Here is a 27,939-nt window from a genome sequence, read left to right on the forward strand (position 1 = left end):
CCTGTATTCTTTATGCAGAATCAGCTACTACCAATGGGAATTCCAGAGCTGGGAGAGAGGTTTCATTTTGAGTTCTTCAACCTAGATAAAAAAGAATGAAATAACTTTCTCAAAAAATACCAGCAGTTCATTGTGAGATGTCAAAAGCTCGTTCTTTTCTGATTTATTACATAACTACTTTTACTGTCTTCCTGGCCACAGTCTAAAACCAGCAGCCAATTCTCCATTACCAAACTACCAAAAAAAATGCAGTTTGAAAGTACAAATTTGATATTTTATACATTTTAAGATCTTCAAAAAGACTTATATCATAGATCTTCTGAATTCCTGTGCCATATTCCAAGAAAATTCCTTAGAAAGATGCTTTTCATGAGCATTTGGCTTTGATTGCTCAGGAGTTTAAGGAAATTGGTCTTTATGCTCTACTTGCAGAGCACAGGCAAGTTGCATTGAGTCCTCATTCCTCCAATACCTAATTTCTAGCTATCAAGCAGGAAAAACCTCCAGAAACACCACCTACATACATATTTTGATATTTAAGTTAATTATGATAAACATAATATTAAATTTAAGTTTATTATGATAAACATAATATTAAACACCACCCACCATCCACAAACAGTCTTCCTTCAGGGTTCCAATCTCCTGTAATTTAGCCTGAGTATGAGCTAGAACAAGTCACAGACATCAAGCTATTTTGATGTTCTTGCAATTTCAGAGGGTTTTTTTAGAGAGTTAATCAACAAAGTCTCTAAGACTCTTCTTCTGAAACTACCATTTCCCAGAAGTCCTTATTCACATTCTCAGTTCTGGTCAACTCTAAAGACTGTGGGCCTGTTTTGTAAAAAAATTGATGGTTTGCCTTTTACTCCAATTGTTATTGCTACTCCAGCAAAGAATCACACCTACCTTGCCAGCAAATTTTTTTCACCAGTGTTGCCCCCTGTGCTGAAGCAGAAGGGCAGACATTCCTGTGCTAAAAAAACAAGGAGGGGAAAGAATAAAACTAAGTATCAGCTGTTGGACCAGAGAGTGGGCAGGGAACAGGCTGTGGGCAGGGAAAGCTGCAGCATAGGAAGGCAGTGCAAGGCACCTGTGCTCAGTAACCTTTTAACCCAAGCAGAGCCCATCTGCCCCCAGCTGCACATGATCTGGCTGATTTTCCTCAGTTACAGAAGAGGATAGATCAGGAATAGTTCAAATGAACTGGTCAGCCAGTTGCAAGTTTCTACCAAAGGATGGTGATAAAACATTTTCAATCAGAACAGCTGCTTCTAGATGTGATGTTTGGCATTAAGAAAAGACGACCTGAGCCAACCCAGGCTGCCTGCTGTATTTTAGAAAATGTGCATGATTACTTGGGCCAGAGGACATGGGGCATTATATCTCTACAATACAAGATATGAGTTGTTCATGGAAATATCTTTAACTGGCACAGATATACCTGAAAAACTGGGTGATTCACACCTTTACTTTCTCTTCTGCATTAACTCAGTCATTCTGTTACTCCATGCTGGAGTCAACAGATCTTACAAAGCAGTCCTGGATCCTGCAAGTTGCTCAATACATTTAAAAGCTGTGCTGAGATGCAGATCTGTAGATGCCTTCCACTTGTTTCTTGGCCTGAGATTTGGAGAGCACTTTCTAAAAACCAGAAGGATCTGATTTACCTTCATTTATGTTGTCATTACAGCCCTGCAGTCTGAAATCAGTGTTTCGAGGCAATGGTTAGAAATCTAGCAGCATTTCTGTATGAGCTGTCATCACCATCTGCACCACCATTGACTTTTTCTTAACTGATCCAGCTGAAAAAGAAAGAAAAAAATTGTAAGATCAGTTTGAGTCCAATTCCCTGCGCCTGTGCAAACGCTTCTCTTGGAACAGGGCAGGAAAAGCAGCAGGGGCCAAAGCTGCTGCAGAAATGCAAGTGTAGCCACATTCCTTGATATTTGCGTAGATGGCCAGACTGACTTAGAATAAAACGTTTTTAGGTGGGTTCTAATCTTTTTTATAATCATCAATTTTGCCACAGTGCACACAGAACCCATCCGCAGATCTGGTGTTTTTCCCGTGGATTTGTTCACACAATACTTTATGTTGGCAGCTCATTTCTGTCTTAGTCATGTTTTCGTTTTTTTTTTCCTTAGCAGATGTTTACAATTACTGCTTAAAATGTTTCCATTTTCTGTGATCATTGAATGTGAATGAGGTGACATTTTTAAAAATAATTGGAGCTTTTTCTGGCCAGAAACCATGTTGTTAGATTCAAATAGTCTTTGTCTTTTAAACTGTGGTAAAGGTCTTATATCTTTGTAACAACAGCATCTGCACTACTTTGCCTATTCCTTTTTTGCCAAAATCAAAGTGTTATTTGTCATTATCTGACTGTATCTTCTGTCTGGCAATCAGATGTTGTACATCTTCTTATTTAACCTTAAAGACACGAGGTCTACTCTCCTGAATTTGTGTGGAAGGACTGCAGAACAAATGGTACTACAGCAGCCTGAGCTTCTGAAACGCAAAGGAAGTTTTCTCTGCTTTTCTTCCAGTCGTTTTTTTTCATTTGTTTTTATTGACTTCAATTTAGATCAAAGTTCTCACAAATAATTGCCATGTTTCCAACACCTGCAATTACGTTGCAAAGTTTGAAATGCTTTAGACCTTCTTCAGGAGCCCATTTCTGGGAGTCTTACAGATTTTTGAGAAAACTCAGCTGTTTCTTCTTTTTTCTTCTTTTGTTTTGAAAAATAAGATTTCAATTTGCAGAAAAAGTATAAGAATGTGCCATAAATTTGTCATAAAGGCTTGAACAAGAGTGCCACGTATTTTAAAAGATTGCCTTTTTTTTTTTTTCAATGCAGTCTCGTGACTTTTGGAGTGCTGACTCACGATTTTTGCATGCTTGACATCAGCAATACCACAACTGAGAGAAAATCTTTGTGAAAGATTCCTTTCTAGTCCTCTTGAGACAAAGGGATCCTCCAGGAAAAGACACAGAGAAACAACTGTTTCTTATTCATTATAGTTCTCAGTTAAAAACAAGCTCAAACCCCAACATTAAAGCAAACAATCTAAAATATCTGCCAAACCATTCCTCTTTTTTAGTTTCACCATAAAGACTCAAAAAAGGCATTAGCACATTTTTTTCTTTTCCTTGGTAGGATTATAAAATCATATAATGTATGAAAGTGAAACTTCTAGTATAATTTAATATTTTTCAATAAACAGCTTCTTTTAACATTCCAGATTTCTCTCTCTTGTCAAGCAAGAAGTCTGGCATTAGGGACAGACCATGACTTTTCATTAGCGATCATATGTTATTTTTAATTATACAGTGTATTTTTTTTAGCTTCCATAAAAAAATGTAATGATTTTATGATGATATTCCTTCAGTTAATTAAAAAATGTTTTAGTTTACTAGAAAAAAAGTATTCTGAAACATGGAAAAATGGAGCCCTTTTTCTCTTAAATGAAAATTTTTGCCCATAGTTCATGTACTTTCACTGCAGTGTGCTGGTTAATCCATGACCTCAAGCTTCTACTTGTGAAGAACAATTACAAATATTCCTTAGTCCTAATAATACATAAGGTGGTTATCATTAACCCTACTGATACCAGTAGTGGAGGGAATATTACACTAAGAGTAAAAATTTGATTCTGGAACTGGCTGGCTTGGCAGCCAAAGCTGGACTCCCTTATTGAGTAAAACTTCCTATTAATTTCAAATAGTTTTTTTACATTAAGACTTGAGGATAAATTGCTTGGAGGCTCGATAAAAATGGTCAGTATGTGCCTGTATTAGAATAAGTATTTGGGTATAAACTCCTTCAGAGGCAAATCAGGTCAAAGGATGATTTACAAAACTGTCATTGTCATATGGCATTAATTTGATAGCTCATTTCAACCAACAGTTGGACTTGCTGTTTCTCTTGCATTCACCAGACTTTTTAATTAATTATGCAAAGCTGAAAGCAAACAGACAAAATTAGACTGAAAAGTAAAACTGCACTCCAGTAAAGGTACACATTATCCAGCTAAATTCACACTATAACTGAATCTAGATCTGTATTGTGCTATGAATTACTGAATTACATCATCAGAATCATCATTCATAGAGGGCTGCTCAGCACAGAATATGAAACCTCCAGCACCACAGATCACTCCTTTTTTCTACCCATTTGTTCTACATGAACATGAACAAGAACATTATCACCACTGCTAAACGCTTCTAATATTTCTAACATCATTACTATTACAGAAGTACTATTATTTCATCACCATTACTTTTTCAGAATAATGAAATCATAGACAATTTAAGTACTTTGGTCACAAATTTGGATCTCCTGAATAGAGATTACAAAATATATTATTTGATCTGTGCTGCACCAGTCCTTTAGCTGATCACAAAACTCCTGCTGGTTCTCTAAACATCAATAAGCATAACTAATTTAAGAATTCCAGAGCATCACTTCATAACTATTTCTTAATAATAGTATCCCATATTTATAGCAACTCTTTGTAACCCCTGATTTACCCAGAAACTCTTTTTTTATATTTTAAATTCAGCCTTTATAAATTATAGCATATTTTTATTTTATCTCAGTGGAGATATATTTAATAGAAAATATTCCTACATTTTTATGCTCTCATTTGGACAGGTGGAATTTGGACACCACAAGCTTCAAATATATTAATACTAAGTAAAGGGCTTCCCCTCCCCACACATGCACAGTGTTGATGTGTTACTTGATCAGGATGGGGGAAAAAGAGTTGTCTAGAGCATTTCAGCTCTCCTAATGTGGCTCAATCTTGCCTATATGAGATCATCTCTTTTGGGACTGCTCTCCCCCAGAATCAAAATTCTCAAGTCATCAGCCTTTCCTTTCTTCCTACCAAAAAGAAAAAAAAAACAACAAAAACCACCAAAAACCACCCAAAACCCAAAAAACCAAATCAACCAAACAAATAAACAACAAAAAAAAACCCCAAAAAAACCCCAAAATAAAACAAAACAAAAACTTTCAAGTCTTCAGCTCAGCTCAGCTTCTACTTAGGCTTAATAATTCATCACTCAATTAATGTACAAAATCTCAAAGGGAGGAGCAATTATTTCTGTGTATGTATGACTTGGTTAAAAAATGCAAGGATTATCTACAAGTTTAGTACCATTTCTGGAAAGGACTCTGAAATCAGGATAAACCTGGTATTAAAAATAAATTTGTAATATGAGTTCTTGGCTACACAGATGGCTGTGGATACAGGGTGGTATGGACTGAAAGGACTGTTTGTTGACTGTTTCTCTCTGACACAGTATATGAATCCCATTCTGAGGTGGTCTGCTGGTTGCCTGCAGTGCAGGAGAAAATACTGTTTCCCTTTTGATGTATAATTTGGCTTCTGTTTTTTGCTTTGCTTTCCTTAGAGCACTGACAACTGAACACGGCTGGAGCTGGTAGAGGATGTCAGACTGAGATGCTGTTGCTCTTACTCTACAGAGTACCCAACCGGGGTGCCTTCCTCATATCAAATCAAGCTTCAGATGTGAGGTCAATGAAGCATTTTCCCCAAATGAGATTGGTGCTAACCATTAGATGGGTTTTTTTTTGAATTATCTAAAATAATTTGAGAATTTTGACACCATACCCCCCCTCAACCTATATGTGAATGAATCCAAGAGCAAAATATTTAGGAAATGAGTTCTTATTTACCAAGATGAAGTAAAAAAGTTCTCTTTCTGTCCTCATAAAATTTGTCAAAGTTCTATAAGCAGAGTTATTTATGATATTATGATTTAAAGTAAAATCTGTGCAACATTCTAAAGAATGTAATATGGTCAATTATTTCATCATATTATCATAGCTGCCAAACTATCAAGATAATTTCAAAAAGTCCTGTAGTTATAATACCACATTTCTAAGCAAGTATCAACTGAATAAATGTCTGTGTAGCAGTGCACATGTATATAATTATAAATATGAGTAACTCCATCACTCAGTGACTGAACACAGTGCACTTCAACTCATTATTTACAGCTAACCTGTTTGGCCAGCATTTGTTTGGACAAAAGTCCCCAGTGTTGCTGAGTGATGTCCAAACTTGACCTATCTTTCATTGGAAAAAGCAACATCAAATTGATAGACCGACACAAATGTGACTGTTTAGATAAGCTGAAAAAGAGCAAAAACTGATGTCAATCTCTTGCACTAATTTAGATTTCCAGTTTCATTCATATGTTAATATAGACACAAAAATTAGGATTACAGGGGCCACAGGAAGCCCTCTGGTCCAGACTCTACCACTTCTGAATGTTCCCTTCCAGGATTTTTCCAACAGTAATTCTGCAACAGCAAGCAATGTCCTTTTTTCACACAGGCAGCCCTTTGGACAAAATTCCCCATAACTGAAAAAACCATTATGCTACTATTGCTCAAAGAACCTGTAAAGGGTTTCTTATTGCTACGTTTTTTGAGGGGGTCTACAAAAACCACTGTGGTTAAAAATGTACCCTGGCCTACAGTGTGGGACAGTTTGCTTCTGGTCAGCTGGGCTGGAATGAGTGACAACATCTAAGATTACAGTCCCTGTTTCCTACTTGCTGCCTTTTGAGCATTATGATGAAATGACAAATTAGTGCAGCTCCTGAAGTCACCAAAGTTGATGTAACCAGCTTTTCATGCAGGGACAAGAGAAAATTCATCATGACTTCTTTTCCCCACATAAGATTACATGATGCTTCCCATTCAACACACTCTAATTTACACTCATATCTCTTTTTCTATATAAAGTCACGAACAAAAGAAGTTGGAATTAATAGAGCTGAACATACTGGTGTAAGTCTAGATTTTGTTTTGTCTGTGTTGATTTTCTTAGCACAAATACAGTGATTAACAATAATGTTTTAGGAACTTGCCTTGGTGAGACCAGACAGCCAGCCTACCCGTTTGGAGGCTGTTCTGGAAGAGACTTGACTAAATGTTTTAAGACTAAGTTAAAATCCTCTTAAAACTGCTGAGGATATTTATCTGAGAAGACTTGATTTGGGCAGAGACTTTTGCTTTCCCATCACAAGGCTACCAATTAGTACGAAATAAAACTGCATCTATACCTCCATCTGGATTTTTTCTGTCTAGCTAGAAAGGTGGCAAGTTGCTGTAGGAGGAACAGTGTCTGCAAGGCTCTGGCAGACTGTACTTCATGCAACTTTCATGACTGCATTTACTTTTAACTGATCCTGCAGTACTATGCCCCTTATGGAGTGTTTTAAATCAATGTCAACCATAAAGGGGCACTAAACTGTACAAGATCCTTTTTTGGTTGCAGTTACAGATAACTTATTTATGAGGACAGGAATAACACTCTAAGTGTGTGAATGTAAACATGTCCAAAACTTTCAGAATTCTTTTCTTTTATTTCATAGATTAGAGAACATCAGGTATCAAAGCATGGATTTTTTTTCTTTTTCCATTATGAAAGATTCAACAGGGCCCTTTGAATGTTTTCTCTCCCCTTATATTTTTCTCCACCCCTTTATTAGCTGGATATGACATTGGAAGTTCTGTTATGCAATGAGAAAATCAAAGCAAGTAGAAGAGAGTCTTTCCCAAAATTTACAGTGTTCTGGCATTCACCCAGCACTTTCATGTTACTGAAACATGCCCTCAAGTAGCTCAGACGTGTGTGATTCTCACCAGAATGGGCAGGTCTTCTCAGCCCATATGTCCCAGCATGGACATTACTAGGAGCTCCTGAATGCAGTTGCTTCAGAGGAGCTATTCCTTAGTAACTTCATTTAAAAATGTTTTTAATCCACTTGCACTCAAGGAGTGACTGCACCACTCCATCAACCAGATAGATCCCTTTATTTCGGGGTAGCCCTCTCAAACATCCTGAAGTACCTCCCACATGTCACCCTAAACAGGAGGTTTGTTCTTATTACAGAAAAGAGGAAGCAAATGGTCCAAAATACTGACCAAACCTGGCATGGTTATTTTATTTGGGTATTTACATGACATTCATTTCTCCATAAAGGGAAGAGAACACATGGAGGAATTAGTGAAGTTATGCTATTTGGTTTCTAAGAACAAGAATCTTACACTGCTCAAGTATTGCTGACATAAAACTGATGAGTGCACTGTGCTGAACTGCAGAATGAGAATGCCATTTAGTCTTTATAAACTACATTTTTCCTTTCAGATCCTTATAGAAATTAGAAGACAGTGAGTCAGTATAAGAGACATCTGAAATCTCATCAAAATCGATACGAAAGAAATTAAAGATGGTGAATTACCAGTAAAAACTATTACTGCTCATGAGTTATTCAAGGTAAAACATCACACTGAAATAGAAATTAGAGGGATAAACAAAGACATCTCATTATCTTACTTAATTTTCCCTTTTATGGATTAGATTTTATATTTTTAGAAGTTTGGTGGATTTTTTCCCAGTCAAAGCATAAGTTTTATGACTCACCTAGAACCAGAATTTTTATTCTGTAGAAAACTTCAGAATTCCACACATTAAATACATGACATATCATTTCACTGGCATGGAGCAATTTTCCTCTGAGAGTGTAGCAGAGAATAAACAGCTCAGAACTAAAACATTCCTCAAACCTGAGTTTAACATGAATCTTATGGAAGATGTTGAACTGTACCTGCTCAGAATCCAAAGTCAACTGCAATGTCTTTAAAACCTCCATCCTGTAGTTGACAGTGCAGCCCCATGTGCTTGGAGATTTTTCTACACCTGTTCTTTGAAGGGTAAACCCACTGAACAGGGAGCCTACGAAGGAAAGTCAATATAACTGCAGTACTCGTCAGGCCATGCAAGGGATGATGCACAGGGGCCCTGCTGTGCTTTCAGTGGCAACAGAACCAAAAAATCCTACTGTGTTTGCAAAACTAACTCGCTTATTTTTGAACCAGAGGTGGCTCTTTTACATCCTGACTTAAAATACAACATATCTTTATAACAGTTTGTTGTTGCTGGGCTTTTTTTTTTTTATAACAGTAAAAGTTTTTGTAAACTATGCAGAAGAACGATACCAGGTTTGGCCCCAACCCAGCAAAGCACATGTTTAACCTTCTGCATGTCACTCGTTTCTGAAATCAATGGGACTGCTTGCAGCCTGAGAGTAAATCATGTGCCTCAATGCTCCACCACAATAAGACCTTTACAATTGTTTTCTTCTGTACAGATAATTCTAGGAACCCTCACAGAGCCTCAATGACTTTCACATATGATGAAGAATCTCTGCTATAGGTAGGAGGAAACCTTGCTAAACGTATCTTTTTACAGCTTTATAGCCTTATGTCCCATTGCTTTGTCAACCTGATAGCAGAATTTAAACCTTGTTGGAGTCATAGATTAGCTAGAATGCATGTACAAAAGGGGAGGTCTTTCCTGGCAAACAAAGGAAGATCAATAAAATAATTGTAGATATGTAAATGATATGTGCCACAAATACAGGTCTCATTTAGCTCTGATGCTGAAAAAAGTTTGTTTTAGTTTTTTGAGTTTTTTTTCTCCAAAGACTCTTTGGAGACAGTTCAGAGATCTGAACTATATCTCAGAGATCAGAACTGCTGAAGGTTTGGAGCAAGGTGCAACCTGTTTGTATGAGGATGGGCAATTAACAGTTTGACTTGGAAAATGCAACTGCCCCAGATTACAGCAAACACCTTTGGAACACCAGGGCTATACTACTAAAGTTGATAGTTTCACAAAATAATTATGCCTATTCTCTCTGGGAGAAAATCATTGAAATTGGATAGGCTCAGTCTTAAAAGTTGTAAGGAACTTTTGAACAAGACATAAAAATTAAACTGGCAATTTTTTTCCTAAGTACTTTTTGTGACTTGTCCAGGCACCATCAAATAAATGGCATCACTCTAGTAAGAAAAATTAACCCTCCTCTTCTGAATACCAATTCTTTTTTTTTTTTTAATGCAACAAAAAATAAAGATTTGTCTCACCTACTTGTTGCTGGCTGAAGGGCCCTCTCCTACAAACAGTCTCTGATGAAACTTATTATGTGCATTTAAGGTGAGAAGCTACTGCCTTTACCTTGGGTGAAAAACCACTCGCAGCTTTACCTCGGGATGCAGAAAAATAAAACTTAACATCTTCCCTTCCCCACAAAAAACCCCAAAGCTATATACACATACACACACTTAAACATACAGCCAAGCATCACAGAGCTTTGCAGGAAAGAAGTGGGAGGAGGTTCCTGCTGAGCACTGGCTGAACTTGTAGCTACAGTCCCACTTTTTTCAGTCGCACCTGCATCCACACGTTGGCCCCTCCACGGCTCCTGCCAAGCTGTGTAACATTTGCCACAGGTGAAAGCCCTAACTCCTCCTTACCTACAAGGTCATTACACAGGTGGCAAAATGGCAAATCTTTAACACTGCTGACCTTAGTTCACCTCAATCCTGTGGGCAGTGCTGCTGCTCCCTCAGCATGGTGTAAACACCCCTGTACCCCTGCAGCTGGGAAGCACGTTACTGTGCTGCCAGGGTGAGGAAGAATTCAGGAGCAGAAAATTGCCTGGATATGCTGATGAAAATGAAGGCAGTGCTCAGGGTATTTTGCCTTGCTGATGTTTGATTTATCAGCTTCACTCTGCATCCTTTCTCGTGCAACAGCACGGAAGGTTTATCCACACTAACTCCTCCATCCACATAGCTTTTTTAAAGTGGAGAGAGATGCCCTGAATTCCCTATGAGAGGTAAAAAACTAATTCCTAACACCCACACCTGCCTCTGAGTTCAGTGATGTATTTTAGCCCTGCACATCTGACATGCAGTAAAATATCAGCATCTTACAGTACCAGATACTAATTAAAAAAAGAAATGTGTTGGATGTCAGGCCTCAAGAAAGCAAACTTAACATTCTGACAGCAGCTGGAGAGTGATAGCCATAATCAAGCATTGTCCCTGCTTAGATCCGTGCCAAACAACCTCGCTTACTTCCAGCTAATTCTCCATCAGAGACGATCTTTCTTTACGATTCCAAAGAAACATGTTGTCAGTTCCCACCTGCTGGCATTGCTAGAAATAAAACCACAGTTGATCGGATGCAATAGGTCAGCAGAATAGTGCATTGAACTGTTGTTTGTGCTTCCAAGCTGTGTTACAGGGGATTCACTAACATTTATTAACCCTTTCTCAAATCATGGCTTTTGTTATGCTTTTATAAAGCAGGGAGGTTTCAAGGATGAAAACATATCCTTTTAGGAATTTCAAAGGAAGTAAAATTTGGGCTTGCTGCCAGGCTAAAAGTTCGATATCATTTGAAAAACAAAATATATTAGAGAAGAAAGAAAATGCAGATGTCAGTCTAGTGACACAGAGTAATCTATTTGCTCAGTGCTTGTATTTTCCTACCAATTTTGTATTTTTCAAAAAGGACAATAAAAGAATTGTGCTCACTGCTAATTAATGACAAGCTGGTAAAAGCATCTATCCATTGTTCCATTTATTTCTTCATTTCCAGCAGTTAACAGCCCTGTTCTGAAATGAATCAATGTCGTTTACACAATGCTGTCACCCCTATTGTTTCTTTATCATCCTTGCATTTTCATAAATCGGAGGTGTTAATCCCTTAATGGCTTCTCTCAGAGCTCTAAAATGTATGCAAAATGGTAATCCATCCCCTAAACAATTCACATTTAGGCAGGCACCCTCTTAAATATGTTTACTATTAAAACGAATCCTTTGTTTGGATCTAACCCTATCTGTTTGTTTTCTAAACACTGAATCATAGCAGGTATGCAGAGTCTCATTTTAAGTAGGGACTATCAAGTAACCCCGTCCTTTTAGAAACCTGGTAATTTGTCTCTGGATATAAAAGACCTTTTTTTTTTTTTAAGGAGTCATATTATGCACATATGAAATTGAGTACATGCCTGTCAGGTTTTGAAGGGAAAATCAAGGGCTTGGTGCAAAGATTACTAATTTAAGAAAAAGACAACCTGCCCTTAGTGGTCTTTGGTTTGGGCCCGAGTAAGCAGCGCTATATGCTCTCTCAGAGACTGGAAAGGAAAACCATGACATTTATCCAGCCCAGTTTAAAAGCAGCAGACTGTCCTTGCTGATAGATTTAATACCTTGGTATTCAGGAGTGCAACAGAGCTTGTGGTTAAATCTTTGCATGATTGGGATAGTACAGTTTGTGGGCTGCACCTTGCTGTCTATGCAGAGATCTGCACAGGCACCTGGACAGCTGATCTGCTTACAGCCTTTTGTAGTTGGCATCAACTTAAACGTTCTTGCTCTCAAATACATTTTATAAGCTTTTAAAAGTAAATTCTACACAGCTTAATGGCTTCATCCCTCTTAAATCATATTTTTTTTCCCATTAGGTTTTAGAAAGGTCACTATCAACGCTAATACTTCACATGCACTTTCCTGAGCCTGATTCAAAGTAATTTAAGAGTTTTGTTTCATTACTGTTACATGCCTTTGGGTCAGCACCAAAATGAACTGCATCAAAACAACTTTCTAGGAATTATATGCAGACAACTATAGGATAATTTCCAGAATCAAAGCACAACTCTCTTAAAATGAGACTTCAAACATATTCTGATCTGGGGAAGGTACAGTTTGATGAGATATTATGCTGGGATAAGCATTGAGATGAAAACGAAAAAAACCAAAACCATAAAACTGGAGTGTCTGACAAATAGCCAGACAAGTACTTCAGGGGGAAAAAAGAGTATTGGTGGTAACAGAAGCGGCAGTCTGAATAAAAGAAAAACACAAACCCAAACCAATATTTAAAACACTGTTTGTGTATTTCTGTTTAATTCACTTTTGATTCAAGTTGCAGAATCTGTATTCCTTAGAAGTGACACTGAAGTTCTCCAACAATGTATAATTGTGTGATCTGTGCTGCTTAAAGGATGGATCCTTGGAGTACTGACACAGAGAGAGAAGATCAAGGCTTGGCAGTGACCGTAACATGCTGCTACACAGCAGGCAAACACTGGAGTCGAGCAGCTGCACCAAGGCGGGTTGTGCTGCCTTTTTCCTTTATGCTCTTGTTTTGACTTGTGTTAATCACCCATTGTTCTAGGTGGGAGAGCTAAATTAAAGGACAGGGCGATCGAATAGAGCTCCCATTCAATTAGAGGAAGCAGGTCACCGCAAATTCCACTGCACAACGAGGTGATAAGCAGGAATTAGAAGTACACCTGGAGAGGTGCACCATTTAGAAACAGGGACAACAGCCTAGCTTTAAGTAAGGCTAAATAAAAATACATGGTAGTCTTCCCAAATGTTCAGCATCTATTTAGCACTAAACAATGGAAATTTCTGGAATCCTCCTTTTGCCATGAACTTTATAACACAAATTTTCAGGGGAAGAAGAAAAAAGATAAATGGGAACAAATGAAAAAAAAAAGAAATCACTTGGAACATTTTTTTGAGCGTTGTTTTGAGATAATCTTCAGCATGTTCATGCCATACTGCCAAGTTAGACTGCCATTTCATAAATACTATGAAGCATGGAGAGAAGTTTGACTCTGTAGAACTTTCAGCCTAACACACGGGATGCTGGGATCTTTCCCAATGAGGGATATCACTGAGAATCATTCCTTTGGCTGTGTTTAGGTGTATTTCCTATGAAATAAAAACTGGCATGTTTCACAAATTTTATAAGAATGACTGTTCTCATAAAATTTCAAGCAAAATTTCCTTGGGCATGGAGGTTTTGAATAGACTTTGCTTGTGAACTTGAAAGCATCACATATGGTGATCCACAGAGCACTGAAGGGTTTGTCAAGCATTCTTCATTGGCTTTCCCTGAACTCTGTGGGATCTGGGGATAGTAGCATGTGCTTGTCTTCTAGACAGGTAGGGCAGTGCTTTGGTCCATAAATACTGAGTTACATGAGCTCCTGAATTTACTAGTTAGACCTTTTGTGTAATTCTACGTACTACAACTTCTGCACTCTGACTTCTCTCAGGTTTTTTATTTGATGTGTGCACAAGAGATCTCTCTGTGGTGTGTGGAGTGCACCTTCCCTGGCTAAAGGAACACAGATTGAAAAATAAAGGGTTGGTATCATACCTATGTAGGAGTTAATTTCTCTTGATGTGGTGATATCAAAGTGCATCTCTGGGACATTCACATTCACAAGTTCTCCAGAGAGCTACAGTGCAGTTGGTCCAGGATGCAAATACATTGGAAGTGTCACTCTCCATCTACAGGGAGAAATGACATTTGGGCATAAACTCATCCTCTTCCTGTGTCATAATGCAATTTTTGAGGCTTTCAGACTCCTACACTGCCATATCCTCTATTTGGGATACGCTGTCCTGGGACAGATCCCTGTGTCTGTGGTGCATGTGAGAAGTGGTCATTTTTGATAAAAGCAAGTACTGACAAACTGCATGGGAACTAATGAAAGGAGAAAAAGAGACAGATCTAGAGATGGTGTCTACTGATTTCAACTGAATTTTTTTCAGATTATAGAAGTGGATAATCTTGCCTTATCTGTGTTCCTTTTTCAGTCCGTTTAGCGTAACCATCAACCATAATGTAAAAAATGAGGATTTCCTATGACCTGACTTTAAATATGATGGAATTCTCTCTACAACAAAGCACTTAGCATTCCTCTGACTCTATTGGCTGTTCTAAGTCATAGATGGGAGGGAAAACAATTGAACATGCATTGTCATTTGCCAGAAGAGTCCTCAAGTATTCAGCAATATATATTTTTCAAAGGTATCACCTGAAAAATTTATCCTATAATAAGCTTGAAATGTGAGGTCTGGCAAAGTATGCAGAGTCTGGATTTTTAAAACTTAATTCTATTGCAAATGTAACTACTCTGATTGTTTTGATTTAATCAAAACTGGCTGTTAAATCTCTAATTCTGAAGTCTTTTCAATCTTTGCTCAAAGTGACACATATGTACTCTGTGACTGTGCATTGTGAAGTTAACAACTTGTTATTTGGCCTATCAGTTGTTGAATATTCAGCCCCTTGTTGGAATTGTTCATAATGTAAAACTACTTCTGCCTTTATCATTTCTGTCTCTCATAGTTTTTCCAGAAAACAATTAAGAAAAATGCAGAGATGTTGTATTTTTAACTTCTGAGGCTGAAGGTTTCCAGACTCTCTTTGTAGTTAAAGGAGTAAAAGAATAAGGAGGAGGAAGAATAAAGTATATATTTTGTCTTCTAGTGATAAACCAATACAGAAATATACCTGTTTTTAAAGACTTAGTCAACAGTTTAATACAGAAATCAAATTATCTGTGTATAATTTTAAGATAACCACCAGAGTTATCAATCACATTTTTATATGACTATATAATATTCTTTGAAGACTGGAAGATTAATGAAATCCTACATATTCATTTGATTTTTTTTTTTTAGCAGACATGGAAGTTCATGGTGACTTTAGACCTCAGCATAATCAGAAGAAATAATTTTAGTTGATGAACACTGGTCAACCCATTGAGGAAAAAACACCCCATTTACACAAGCCAATTAAGGCTTATATTTAAAAGAATCTTTAAGAAATTAACATTAAAATTTCATAATAAGCATTACAATTTTAAAGTAAGGCTATCAAATACAAAATCAGACCATTGTAATTAAGGCCATGCTAACGGTTTTTCAGAAATAATTGCCAACCCTCACATATGTTACATCTAGCCATCTACATGCATTCTTAGTGGTCACAGTGAATTGGGACTGTGTCAGCTGATTATTTCTGTAATCAAATGCCCCTTTGATTAAATGAAGCATTGCTTGAATATCATTGAACGGAATTAAACAGAGAGTATTTATTAAATTTTTTCTAGCTACCATCACTGTTGGGAACATTTAAAACAATTCTTGTTCATATTTGTATTTTCTTTTATCATTGAGAGCAGCTGTCGTGCCTGGAAAAGTCAGTATTTTTATATCATTTCTGTAAAGAAAAATACTTGTGCTCTTTGACTAACAAATCCTTAACCTCTCACTAATGAATCAGCCACAGAATTTAGCCACAGTTTGTTCACACTAAGTTTTGTATCCTATGAAGCAAACTGGAAAAATAATATTCTTAGCCAAAGTATGCAGAATTTTATGCATCTGGTCTAAACCTTATTGAAATCAGTAGAGATTCCTACAAACTTCAGTAGGCTTTGGATGAATCTCTAGGTGTACATTAGCTTCAGGGACACATTATTTTGATGTTATTTTTGTGATCTCCTGCTACCTATCCAACAGGCTTGTTTGCTCCATCAATGCACCTTCTGGTCTGGGCTGGTCTGTGGCTTCAATGAAAGGATCATGTCTACTCTCATTTAGCTTTGATTAACATCATTAACCTATCATACACTGGAGCGACTCGCAGAGCAAATTGGTGAGCCAATTCCAGCAAGCCACATAAAGCAAAGAACAGCTTGGATTGTCAGATAAACATACCCAGAGGTGCAGTTAGGATGCTGAAGTTATTAGGTGAATGATAGGAAGCCAAAAAATCAGTGAGCCACTTGAGCAGAGAGTATAAACATAAATATCCAAAAGCATGCCACAGTGCATGCGTATTTTATGTTGATGTGCTAATACATTATCTGCTAAGGGTTTATTTAAACCATTTTTGTATTCTCTGCAATTCATTTATCTGCATAAAGAAGAGCCACTAACAGGACAGTGCCTTATGAACAAGCAACCCTGTATGTTTTCCACTGCTGTTTATAATTCTTCATGCTCATATCTACAATTCATGAGCAAATTGGCTCGTGAATGTTTCCATAAAGGTTGAACAAAGTATGGTGCTGTTAACACTCGCACTGTCATGCACAGAATCAAAATGTGCCCACTCTCATTCTATTCATCACAGCTCAAAGACATTTTGGCAATGATATTATCCAAATATTATTAAAACTTTGAACCCTGTCCCCATAAATTATAGCAAAATGGCTTCAGAGCCATTAGGCAAGGAGGATGTATGGGCTCCAGTTGCTTTGGAGTAATTATGTGCTTAAAAGGAAGCGTGGCTAAGCATTCTACCAGTAAAAAGAGAAAAGCTATGATCATTTGTTACTGCTTCAGTGCTGTACACAGTATTGCTCACACAGGTCAAGCCAACCTTACAGCAGGACAATTATCTGCCTAGAGAGACCAAACATCTGTTATTAAGTACGCAGAGGCACCACTGCAGCATGCTAGAAATCTTGTCCACTTCATTGGTTTGGCTTACGGTAATGTACTTCAAACACTTGGCTAACTCTGTACAACATCCCCCCTTTCTTATTGTTGCTGCAACAGTTCAGCTTTGAAATATGCAGTACCTTCACTCCCCCATTACTTCCTTTAATATGCACACAGCTGTTAAAGATGATGGTGTAACTTTAGATGAGTTGCTCTTTCTCTTCTCTTTTCTCCCCCCCCCCCTTTCATTCTCTTCTTCCTTCAAAATGTGTTTTGAACATTCTTGTACATTTGTAAGTTACCCACTGAGAGTCACTGTGGAGATTTAAGAGTGGTGCAAAAGTGCAGGGACACACAGTTTTTACAGTATAAAACAAATGTTGCTTGATTGCAAACATTCCCTAAGTCAAAGAGGCGAAGGATGCCTTTTCACACAATGGTTATGAAATACGTGTTTAAAACAAACAACAGCACAAGGAACAGACACCACTTGCCTGCACTTACTGACAAGGTTGATTATTCACCTGAAGCAAGGAGATTTTGAACTGTACGCAATTTACCCCACTTTTTAAAAAATCTGATGTTAACATACAACTGTTTTCCCCCCTCGGATAGAAACTGCAGATGTAACTGGCACATTTGCTTTCACAGGGCATAGCAAGAAATGTAAAAGAGAGTAATGAATGGGTGGCAGAGATGTCAGGGTTAGAAATTAAATCTATCTTATCTGTCTTGTGTTTTTCTAAGCAGCCTATCACAATGCAATAATCAAAACTCTGGAGGAGATATTAGGTGGGAGAACTACAGAAATCAAAGATCCTGGAAATATTTTTTTCTACAGGCTTCGAGGAAAAATGTACTACTTCTGTATTTGCTCTATGCACTGTACTATAGTAAGAGGAACTGATACAACTGACAGATATATGCTGTCCTGAGATTCTATCAGCATAGACTTCTCTTTAAAGAAACCCAGATTGCCATATGTTAAAAGCAAATGAGTATAATACTCTGGGATGGAAATCACGGGTCCCCAGTGCTGCACGCATAGGTAAAAAGTAAAAAAAAAAAAGATGAACAGGATCACAAGAGCTAAAAATAATCCTATGTCAAAGATGACATTATTGTGTAATCACCAGATTATTTTGCCCTCTAGGACAAAAAAGACTCGCAAGGAAAAGGCATACCTCATCACTATGATGCGTAGCTCACTTCAGCCATTCCCATCTACATTATGCTCCCTTTTCAATATCTGTGCCTGGGAATAAAAGACCAGTGTGCCTCCTGTCTGAACTTTATATTCACTCATGCCTAGCCTTGAAGGAATTACAGAATCAATTCAAAACATAACTATAAAAGAAAGATTTTAATTAGCTTTCTTTTAATTTCAAATTAATTCTAAAGCCAAGCTCACAAACCCCTTGGACACACTCTTCCTCTCATAGTTAGAGCAGACACTGTATCTATAATAGATATGTTTGTCAAAGAAAGAATTTACCACTCAATTCGAGAGGAGGTATTTGGGGCCAATCTGAAAATGGGTGCACTAACTAAGAGATTTGCTTCTTTGTCCTAAGGTGACGTTCTTGGAAAGAACTGCAATTCAATGTGCACCTTCTTGAATCCCATTGGCTCTTATCAGTTATAAGCCTTATAACATTTTCGATAGGTTTCCACAATGGTCTGAATAGAAGAAACTGATGCTTTTGAATAGGCTCTCCCAGAGGGTATGCTTCAAAAAGTTAATGTAGGCTTTTTAGAATTTCTTTGTGTGAAGGAATACATTGCACAGGTATCCAGAACTGGGATAGTTTATCAATACATTTGATTTAACAGGGACATATTTCACAAATACCTGGGAACCATGAAAGTTATCGACTCAAAAGAAACCTGTAGCATTCAAGGGTACTCTGACTCAGTAAAAATAATTTTAATCATGAAGAGGGAAGAGGAGAACTCACACTCTGCAGTTCCAGCAGGTAAGACTTCCACCACAAAGACTGTTCTCCACCATGGAGAAATGACCACAACACAGCAGTCTCCAAACCTCCTGTGGGCTGAGCAGTGAGCACCAGTATTCACACTAGTGATGCCTCACCTGTTAGCTGCAAGTGTGCCACTTATAAGGTAAGAAACTAATCTGCATGAGTAAAGGCATCAAAAGAATTTCCTTGAGCTCACTGGATAAAAGAAATTCTTTAAACGCAAAGGTGGATAGAAAAAAAAAAAACATGCAAAGAAAATTTCATAAATATTCAACCCTGAGTGATGGGTGCTGCATACAGTGCACATTAATTAATGCAATCTTGCAACTCCCTGCATTCCTATTTAACTATTGTCGATTATCACAACACTTGATAAAGCAGACAGCACGTTAGCACCTCGCACAGCTTTCCATATAGCCCGGCAGCTCTACCCTGTTTGGGTGTGCACATTAATAGAAGCAAAGTATTTGTAAAATATATAGTAAGAATATCTGATGGCTATTTAACTAGGGTTATTTGTTTATACAGTGATGAAAAACTGGAATCTGTAAAAACTTTTTCAAATATTGTCTAAGTTCAGAATACAAAGGAATAGTCCAGAGGAGGGAAAGAACAGATCCTCTGAGACGTGAGGCTTTGAAGAGCATGAACACAAGTGGTGTGGAAATGGCTAAACTTTAGAGAGGGCAAACATTCCCCATTAAGGAAAGTGGTTAGGACATGAAAATGATCACATTTGAACTGTAACAAGCTATTAGTTTTTCTGTAAGTGTAAAGAGGAAAATCACAGGAGTGTGCACGTGTAAAAGACATTTACTGATGTGGTGGTAAAATTGCTGATATTTAAAACTGAGAGGTCTGGCTAAGCAGCAATATTTACTAGAAGAACGTCCCTTTTGACTAAAACCTAACAGTCTGTGATTGTTTCCAATTTCCAACTTCTGAGCCAGGATAATACTGCATGTGCTACTTCCACAGGCTTCACCAAGAGCTGTCTCTTCTGAAGTATGAGAGAAATCACTGACAGCATTTCAGGGTACAGCTCAGAGTTTATACAGCAATAGTTCATCACAGAACCTCCTCCTCTTGACTGCCTTACCCAATACCAACCTCAGCTCTTTCCATGCTCCCAAACACCTCTGACAGGCTAGTGGAACTTGCCTTATTCCATCCCTTCATGTTTTTTTAACTCCATTTCCATATTTCATTTAAATACTGATTGCCCAAGAGATATAGAGCTACTGAAATAGATTTCAAGCAAAGTTTTCTTTATCTGAACAAGTCTCCAGGAAAAGAGGAGAAACCCAATAAAAAAAAGCAGGTTAATAAGGAGAAGCGTGGGAATGAGCTTGTCAAAGAGGGTTTTTGATCTGTCTCACAAAATATTTGACTATGTGAGGAGACAAGTACAAGTAGATGAAATTTTCCATATAAGAAAACTCCTCCACAGTCTAGTTTCAAAACAAAGAAGTACACACATTAATGTCAACTGTTCTGTGCCAACTGATTAATTTTTGTAATCTTGTTTTAGGTTTCCTCTTCAATTGTCAGTTGTAGTTTCTTAAGAAATCTGCATGCAGCTGCATTTTTAAGCACTCTCTCTACTCAAATGAACTAATCTCTTACATTGTACTTGTCAAAAACCCCCTTTCAATATTCTTTTCCTCCAGGAAAGCATAATTTACCGTAAAGCACATTTTCTCAAGACCTTTCCTTATCAAGAGGACCTATGTGAAACTGTGGGCATAACTTGACAACAAAACACTTTAGTCTGTGTTACTAAAGTACTTCTTTGTGGTAAAACCATCCTTCAACTGAAGAAAAATATTACTTCATGCAACAATGATTGCATTTTCAAATAGGTGAGAAGAACAGATATTTTTCCAAACTTATTTTGAAGTTTTCTTATGTTGATATTACAAAGTAACTGCTTCCTGAGGGCAGCTGCCTGGTACTGGTCACAAGGTAGAGCTGGTTTCAGGCCCCAATTTATAAACAAAGTGCCTCATATGACATAAAAAATACTCCAGTTATCAAGCCAATTTCAAAGTTTCCATGAGAAATTTGAATATTCTTTTTTCCTGTGGTAGCTGCTTTCTCTCACTACTGGATTGTGGTAGAGTTGGAAAACAACCTAAACAGTTAACATGCAATGAAAATTCAGTAGCCTACAGGGAAAAATCTTTCAGTCCATTTTTGAGAAGACAAACATCCAACCAAAACATTAACAGTTTCAGTGAGCAATAATCACCCTGGTTAGCAATCTAAGCAGGGATTGTACAGACATGGTGATGAAGCTAAAATCGAATATTAGTATGGTCTTTCTAAGTTTAGTTGGTAGATTGATTCAGGAAAAGTGCCCTGTCTAGACAATCTCAGCTTTGTAAATAAAGGAAAGACCCCATTCCCTAACTGTTTATCCAGTCCTTTTATGTGTTCACCTGAAGAGACAGACACACACGTTCAAGTTCACTCCCAAGTTTTAGAAAAGCAGTGTATTCCTTTTAAAAAATATATTGGACATTTGGATTCAAAATTCTTGAGAGTTTTTGTTGGGCCTTCCAGCAATTCTTGTACTGTTTATATAAGAGTGCTTCTGACGCTAAATTATTTGCAAATGTTCCTCTTTTGGGGGGGACTTGGAGCGAAATTATAATAAGTAAGAGCAGATTGACCCAGATTAAAAGATACAATTAGTCTGTCTGATTAGTAAACCTCAAAAGTACTACTTACACTAAGTTATTGTTTTTATGACAAAAGAAGACATTCTGGCAGAACAATAAGTCAGCGCTATGGAGGAAAACCTTGCAATTTACTCCAAGCACTATAAAAAAATCAGTTTAGAGATACAGCAATTCAGTAGAACTGAAATATTACTATGCTAAAGGTAAGTCTGATGATACAAGTAAATAGGTTGTAACTGTATATACCTGATTCTTTTTCATATCAAAGCCATTTTTTTGCATGGCGTGGGTGATATTTTAATCATATGCAAAATCCCACTGAATTGCAATAAGACTAGGCTCTCACAAAAAATGGATCTTTTCCAGTAAGCACTCAGGCCCAAACCAACTTCACTTTACAGCTCCAGTGGGACCTATCTGAGTATGATTTGAAATGAAAATTAGATCTCCATGTGTGTAAATATATACACATGTATATTTTTATTTACACAGATATAGAATTACAAACTGATTCCTTTAGGGACCACACCTTGAAATATTTTTTATTTGCTAAATTTAATATTAATGACAAAAATATTTCAAGGTGTGGTCCCTAAAGGAATCCATTTGCTGTCCTATAAACCACTATTTTTAATTAAATAAATACATTAAGAGTATTATACTCCAAAAGATGTTATTGTGATCTGTACAGTTTCATTCCAGCACCTCAAAGCAAAGCATTGTGCTACCACCATTCCCATTTCTCCTTAAAGCCTGAAACATGTGCTATTTATGTGAACCTGTCACATGGTTCAGCTGTGGTTGCACACAAGTCAGTGAAGTGAATTGTGGTCATAAAGCATCACTGATGGGCAGCAAGGCATCCTCAGCAAGAATTCCTCCCAGTGTGGAAAACCTTGTGGTCATTGTAACCTGAAAAGCTCCTGCCCTAATGGACAACTTTTCATCAACTAACTCAAAGTTGGCAGTTCCACCACCTGGTGCTTCTAAGTCTGCTGGTCCACATGCACACCAGTGTTACTGGTTTTACACCACTGCCTTCCCAAATTGCTTATAAAATACAGTTCACCACTAGGAGCCATGTCCAGTTTTCCCTCACAGCAGATCTCTTGAGTCCATCAAAAAAAAGCTGTTTTGTTTTTTTCCCAGGGTGCACTGAAGGAACTTTGAATAGAGGCTGTCATCTGATTTTGAAAGACTCAGGATAGCAGGATCCCCTGGACAGCTCTCTCCAGTGGGAAATGGCAATTTTGTTCCAATGTCTCTTCCACACAGAAAATCTGTTGATTTTCCCTCATTCTGGGAGGCAGTTTCCCATCTGCTGCTGAGTGCTATGATGCTATAACTGTGACCATAGCCTAAGCAGTTTCAAGATGACAGTGAAATGTGCATTTTTAAGACTAAAGAGAGAAGGAAAAGCCTGATGTCGAGACAGGAAGCTGATGAGTCCTGTAAGAGCTGACTCTGCTACAGACTGTCTTCGTGAGAACAGGAGATGAGCAAAAAGTGACCTGCAAGAGACAGGAAGAAGCCCTGGGAAAAGCTGGCTGAATATTTTGAGAGTCAAAGAGAAGATCTACGGAAAAACTTACTTTGGGCTTATATATATATTCATGCTTCCAGTCTAGGATTATTTGTGAGTAACATGCATGTTTGTACAGGTCCATGTTATTGCACATCTTCAGGTGTATAGGTAGCTATGTGAGAAATTATTCCTGCTCTGTGTGCCCATCATCATACTTGATGTGGTTTTTTTCATTATAAAGTACATTTATTAATTTCCAGATTTATTAAGTGCACATATGGATTTTATGGCAAATGATCCAGGTGTTACAAGGAATTGAACATGACTCAACATCATGACTGCAAAGGTAACTTCAATGAGTTTAAAATAAGTAATAATACACTAAATTGACAACAAAGAGCAGCAAAAGTTTTCATTGAGCATACAGAATGACTTTAAGGGAAATTAAGCATTCTGCCATCCCTGAGGGACTAGGGTAAAATCTTCAGCATCCCAAAAGTAAGACATTTTTACTTAGCAAACAGAGTAGATGAACAGTCTCCCAAGCTAGTATCTTAAAGGAAAGTGCTTGGCTGTCTTTCTGTCATTAAATGGGGAAAAGGAGCATGCAGTCAGGATGGAAGGAGAATGTAACTCATCAGTGAGGGGAAAGTGAGGTCTTTGCAGATGTACATCAACTGCTTTGAACTGCACCCTGTCTACTTTTCCTCAAATACAGCTGCTTTTCAAAATATTTTAATGACCACATATTAAAACACTAGATGATAGACAAAATAGATACTTTTAAGATCTTCAAATAACTGAAGATATCCTACAAGGCTCAATGGGTATAGGTAAGGAGTTAAGGTTATCCTTGAGGACAAAACTCTGCTTCCTTTCATACACACCTATCTACACACACATATACCCCTCTGCCCCCAAATTTCAAATTGACCATACATGGCTATTTTTGTATTAATAAAGCTTATTATGTGGGAGTACTCTCATTAAATTACAAAAGCAAGCATGACAGAAAGCTGCAAGGAGCAAATATCACAGCACACAGGTATTTCTGCCTCTGTCTAATTTCTTGGCACTATCCACACTGTGATTGGACCCTGTGCTCATCCCTCCTGCACCTTCAAAGTAGCTACAAAACCCATCTGAAAACCAGGGAAATGGTCTCGTGGTTGGTTGAGCTCCATTAAACCCACAGTCACAGAAGCAACTGCAGTACAAAATGTCCCTCTGGTACTTAAGTTTTAGAAGTTTGCTTTTTACTTTCTGCAGCTCCCTTCACTCTCAGAGAGGTTTCACAGAGCAGTTGAACTAAGATAATAGTTACCAGCCTCAGAAGAGTGGTGTCACTCTTGTTTCTCCTCCACCCCACCTAACCAGCCTCAGCTGATCACTCAGTCAGACATTCTCAGCGAGATGGTTCAATTTTCTGCAAGCTATTAATTACTGTAAATGATCCACAGGGCAGAACTGACACCCTCAGACCAGAAACGGACTTAAATCCTAAGTCTCCAAATCCAGCTGTCTTGTTCAGCAAGTCTGGTGAGCCCAGGTAGTCATCTTTCCAGACTGCATCCAGCAATGAGTAGTGATCACACAGCCTTCTGAAAGATAAGTATTATTTATAAAGGTATTTAGGTGTTTCCTCTCACCTAAGGCCAGCCACTTCTGGCTGCTGCTTCTTATTCTTCCCAGATCACAGCTCTGCCTCAGGCAAATTCTCCTGAACCATAAAATCCCATCTCTCAAAAGATCACCCTTTGAAATCTACCATCTACTTTTTTTTTTTTCCTCCTGTATTTAAGGGGCATTTTTTGCCCTGGTTCAAATGGCTGAAGAGGAACCTTCAGAGTTGATAGAACTTTCCTAAATGATTCTTAATAGTGTGCCAAGAAGTTTCAACCAGGGCCATTCCTTCTCCTTCCCCCTTCCAAATCTTCCATTAAGTGAAACCAATGTATTTTTACAGTAAACATACCACTAAACTTGTCCATATATAGACTGATTTGATTATTATTGCAGAGCAGCTCTGATTTTTCCAAAGCAACTTATCTTAGTCATCACTATACAACACAGAAAAAGTCATAAAATGAGAAAGTAAAAAAGAAACTCAAAACCTTCTCTAACATTCCTCATTGACAGCATCTTCTTCATGTATTTCACCTCGTCCTAAGTGTTTCTCCAATGCTTTATTAACTTGTTATACTCTGCCTACCAATGAAAGTGAGCCAAACAGGGTGGCATGCTTAGGAGGGAACATTTTTTGATGCAATAAAGGAAGTGAAGTATCTCCTATGAACTTAAACTGCAAAGCTTTGGGAGATAGAAGCCTGGGAAAGCGGAATGAGAACATGCTGAAAACACAGAGTGAATATCCATACTGAAAAATTACTATAGAATATATAATTACAAGTACTTGGGAGCTCAGTGTTTTGTCTCATCCCCCTTAAAAGCTGCATTGTGACAGGAGCCAGCATCAACTCTAACTGTGCCACCAGCAACAATGACAGTTATTATTACTTTTTATTATATGTGAATTCTCCATTTGTTCCTGCAGCTAATATGTCTTTTAATCTGGTACCAGTACAGCATAGGTGATTTCTGTTTTTACTGGCAACAACATATTCCCTGCTGAGAAAATATGACTTGTCATGGAAAAGGCTTAATCTTGAAATTCAGCTATTTTTTGTTTCTTGGTGGCCTCTAATTGCAAGCTTGAGGCAGTGCACAATAATTATCAGTCTGCAAGCATGAAAAGGAGCAAATGCCAGTCAGGCTATATGGTTGCTTTGTGCACACAACAACATGTAAAGAACTCTGCCATGTCAGTGGTGGGCTGGCAGTTGCTTCTTCAGTGTAATGGCAGTGATTCAGCTGGTAACTGGATGAAAAATTGAAGCAGGTTTCCCTGTTATGATTCTTTCATGCATCTCTGTCAATGACAGTTTACATTCTGGGATTGAGATAATTTGTTTCCTGTTTGCTCACAGCTTCAGGCTTTTCTTGTTTGCCACCGTGGATTTACAGCCCTCCCCCCCCAGCAAACCACATCTAAGGGGTTGAGGGATTACAAGGCTTAATACTTTACAGTTCAGCACATGTAGCAGAAAGTTAGAACTACTGTAAAAGGAATGATGACTAGATATTCCTGTGAAATGGATATGTACATGTGTGCAGATATGCATGTCTACATAGAAAGAAGCCCATAGAGCAGTCCACATAGTGGTGAGATGCTAGACTAAAAGCTTTAGTAGCAGCCTGTCTTCTCATAAACTGAGGCAAAACCTCAGAGAGAAAAAACTTATAAATTCAAATAACCTTCTTTATCTGGTTTTTTTCCCCTAACCCTACTTGGAAAATGATAGCGAAGTAAAATACACCCTTCAAAAGACTTCTAACAGTCCAACCTTCCTGTAGTTTGATGAAAAAAAGATGTTTCTGTATTCATACAGTCATTAAACATAAATGAGGGTGTGATCTTAAATATTTTACCCACATGCTTCACTACCACCAATACATGTACCTCTCCATGCCTACCTGAAGTAGGGAGCTGCTACTAAGTACATTAACAAATGAATAAGCACTGACAGGAATGGTAAGGCTGGCATTTAACTCTTGCTAAAATTAACTGGAGTTGATTTCAACCTTGAAAAACATGACCCTAAGTTCTCAGAATAAAACATGAGTGTAAAGCAGTGAGACTAAAACAAAATGGTGAGTGTGTGATTAAATGGAGACCTGAATAGAAGTTGCCCAATCTACCATCTTTCTTACTCAGCTATCCTTTTTCTTTATCTATGAAAGGAAGTATTGTTTGTCTTTATCACTCTTGTCATGGTCAGCAAAACTGGGTGAAACACACAGTTTATTTGGTAAGTGCCACCTGCTTTTTGTTTTTCTATTCACTAGCTGCTCAGAAGCAGTTCAGCTTTTCCTTGAAAGAGTATTTGTATTCAGAGAATTATTCGTGGTTGCCAGCTTATTCACAAGCAGCTCATTACAAGTGCTCACTCTTTAAGTACTTTGTTAATTTTGATTAGATAAATGGCTATAGGGTATGTTTCTGTCCCTAACTAGATCTCTAAGTGTTCAGTTTCTTGATTAAGTACTCATGTTTACAAATTTACAGCTCTGTTTCTAAGACTTTTCTTAAATACTTATTTAATATACACTATTTCAAACATTACTGCCATAAGAAAATAAGCTTTGTCACAGCAGTTCAAGCAACAGTCTCTGGTGACTGAAGCTTTGGAAGGCGCATTACTTGTTTGAGTGAGTACAACTGAGGTCACCCTATTTGAAAATGCAAACATGATGTGTTATACAGGTTAGCTGTAAGAAAACTAGTCCTTAGAGGACTCACAGTGTATTATATGAATCCCTCTGAAGTCACTAGCATATTTTAAAATATAATGGCATAGTCAGATCATTAGAAATGTTTCTGAATGTCGACCACAGAATCAAATGCACTGACCTGCCCTGGTGCCTTTGCATGGTTCAGTGTTGCACAACTGTTGTTAAACTGCCTTCATCAGTGGGTTTATTACTGCTGATGTCAACAGAATTGTGCGAAGAAGCTTTTCAAAGGTGGTCTT

The 27,939-nt window shown here is 37.7% G+C and overlaps 1 long non-coding RNA gene across 1 annotated transcript; it reads right to left on the reverse strand.

The window, feature by feature from the left end:
* On the reverse strand, nt 1-27,939 carry LOC108497969. The gene is made up of 4 exons (XR_001875027.1): nt 27,819-27,939; nt 1,671-1,805; nt 910-976; nt 1-81 (listed from the first exon to the last, which is right to left on the reverse strand). It is a non-coding gene; the product is annotated as an uncharacterized LOC108497969 (long non-coding RNA).

Source organism: Lepidothrix coronata, unplaced genomic scaffold (genome assembly GCF_001604755.1).
Source record: "Lepidothrix coronata isolate B3197 unplaced genomic scaffold, Lepidothrix_coronata-1.0 Scaffold54, whole genome shotgun sequence".
NCBI classification, from domain to species: Eukaryota; Metazoa; Chordata; class Aves; order Passeriformes; family Pipridae; genus Lepidothrix; species Lepidothrix coronata.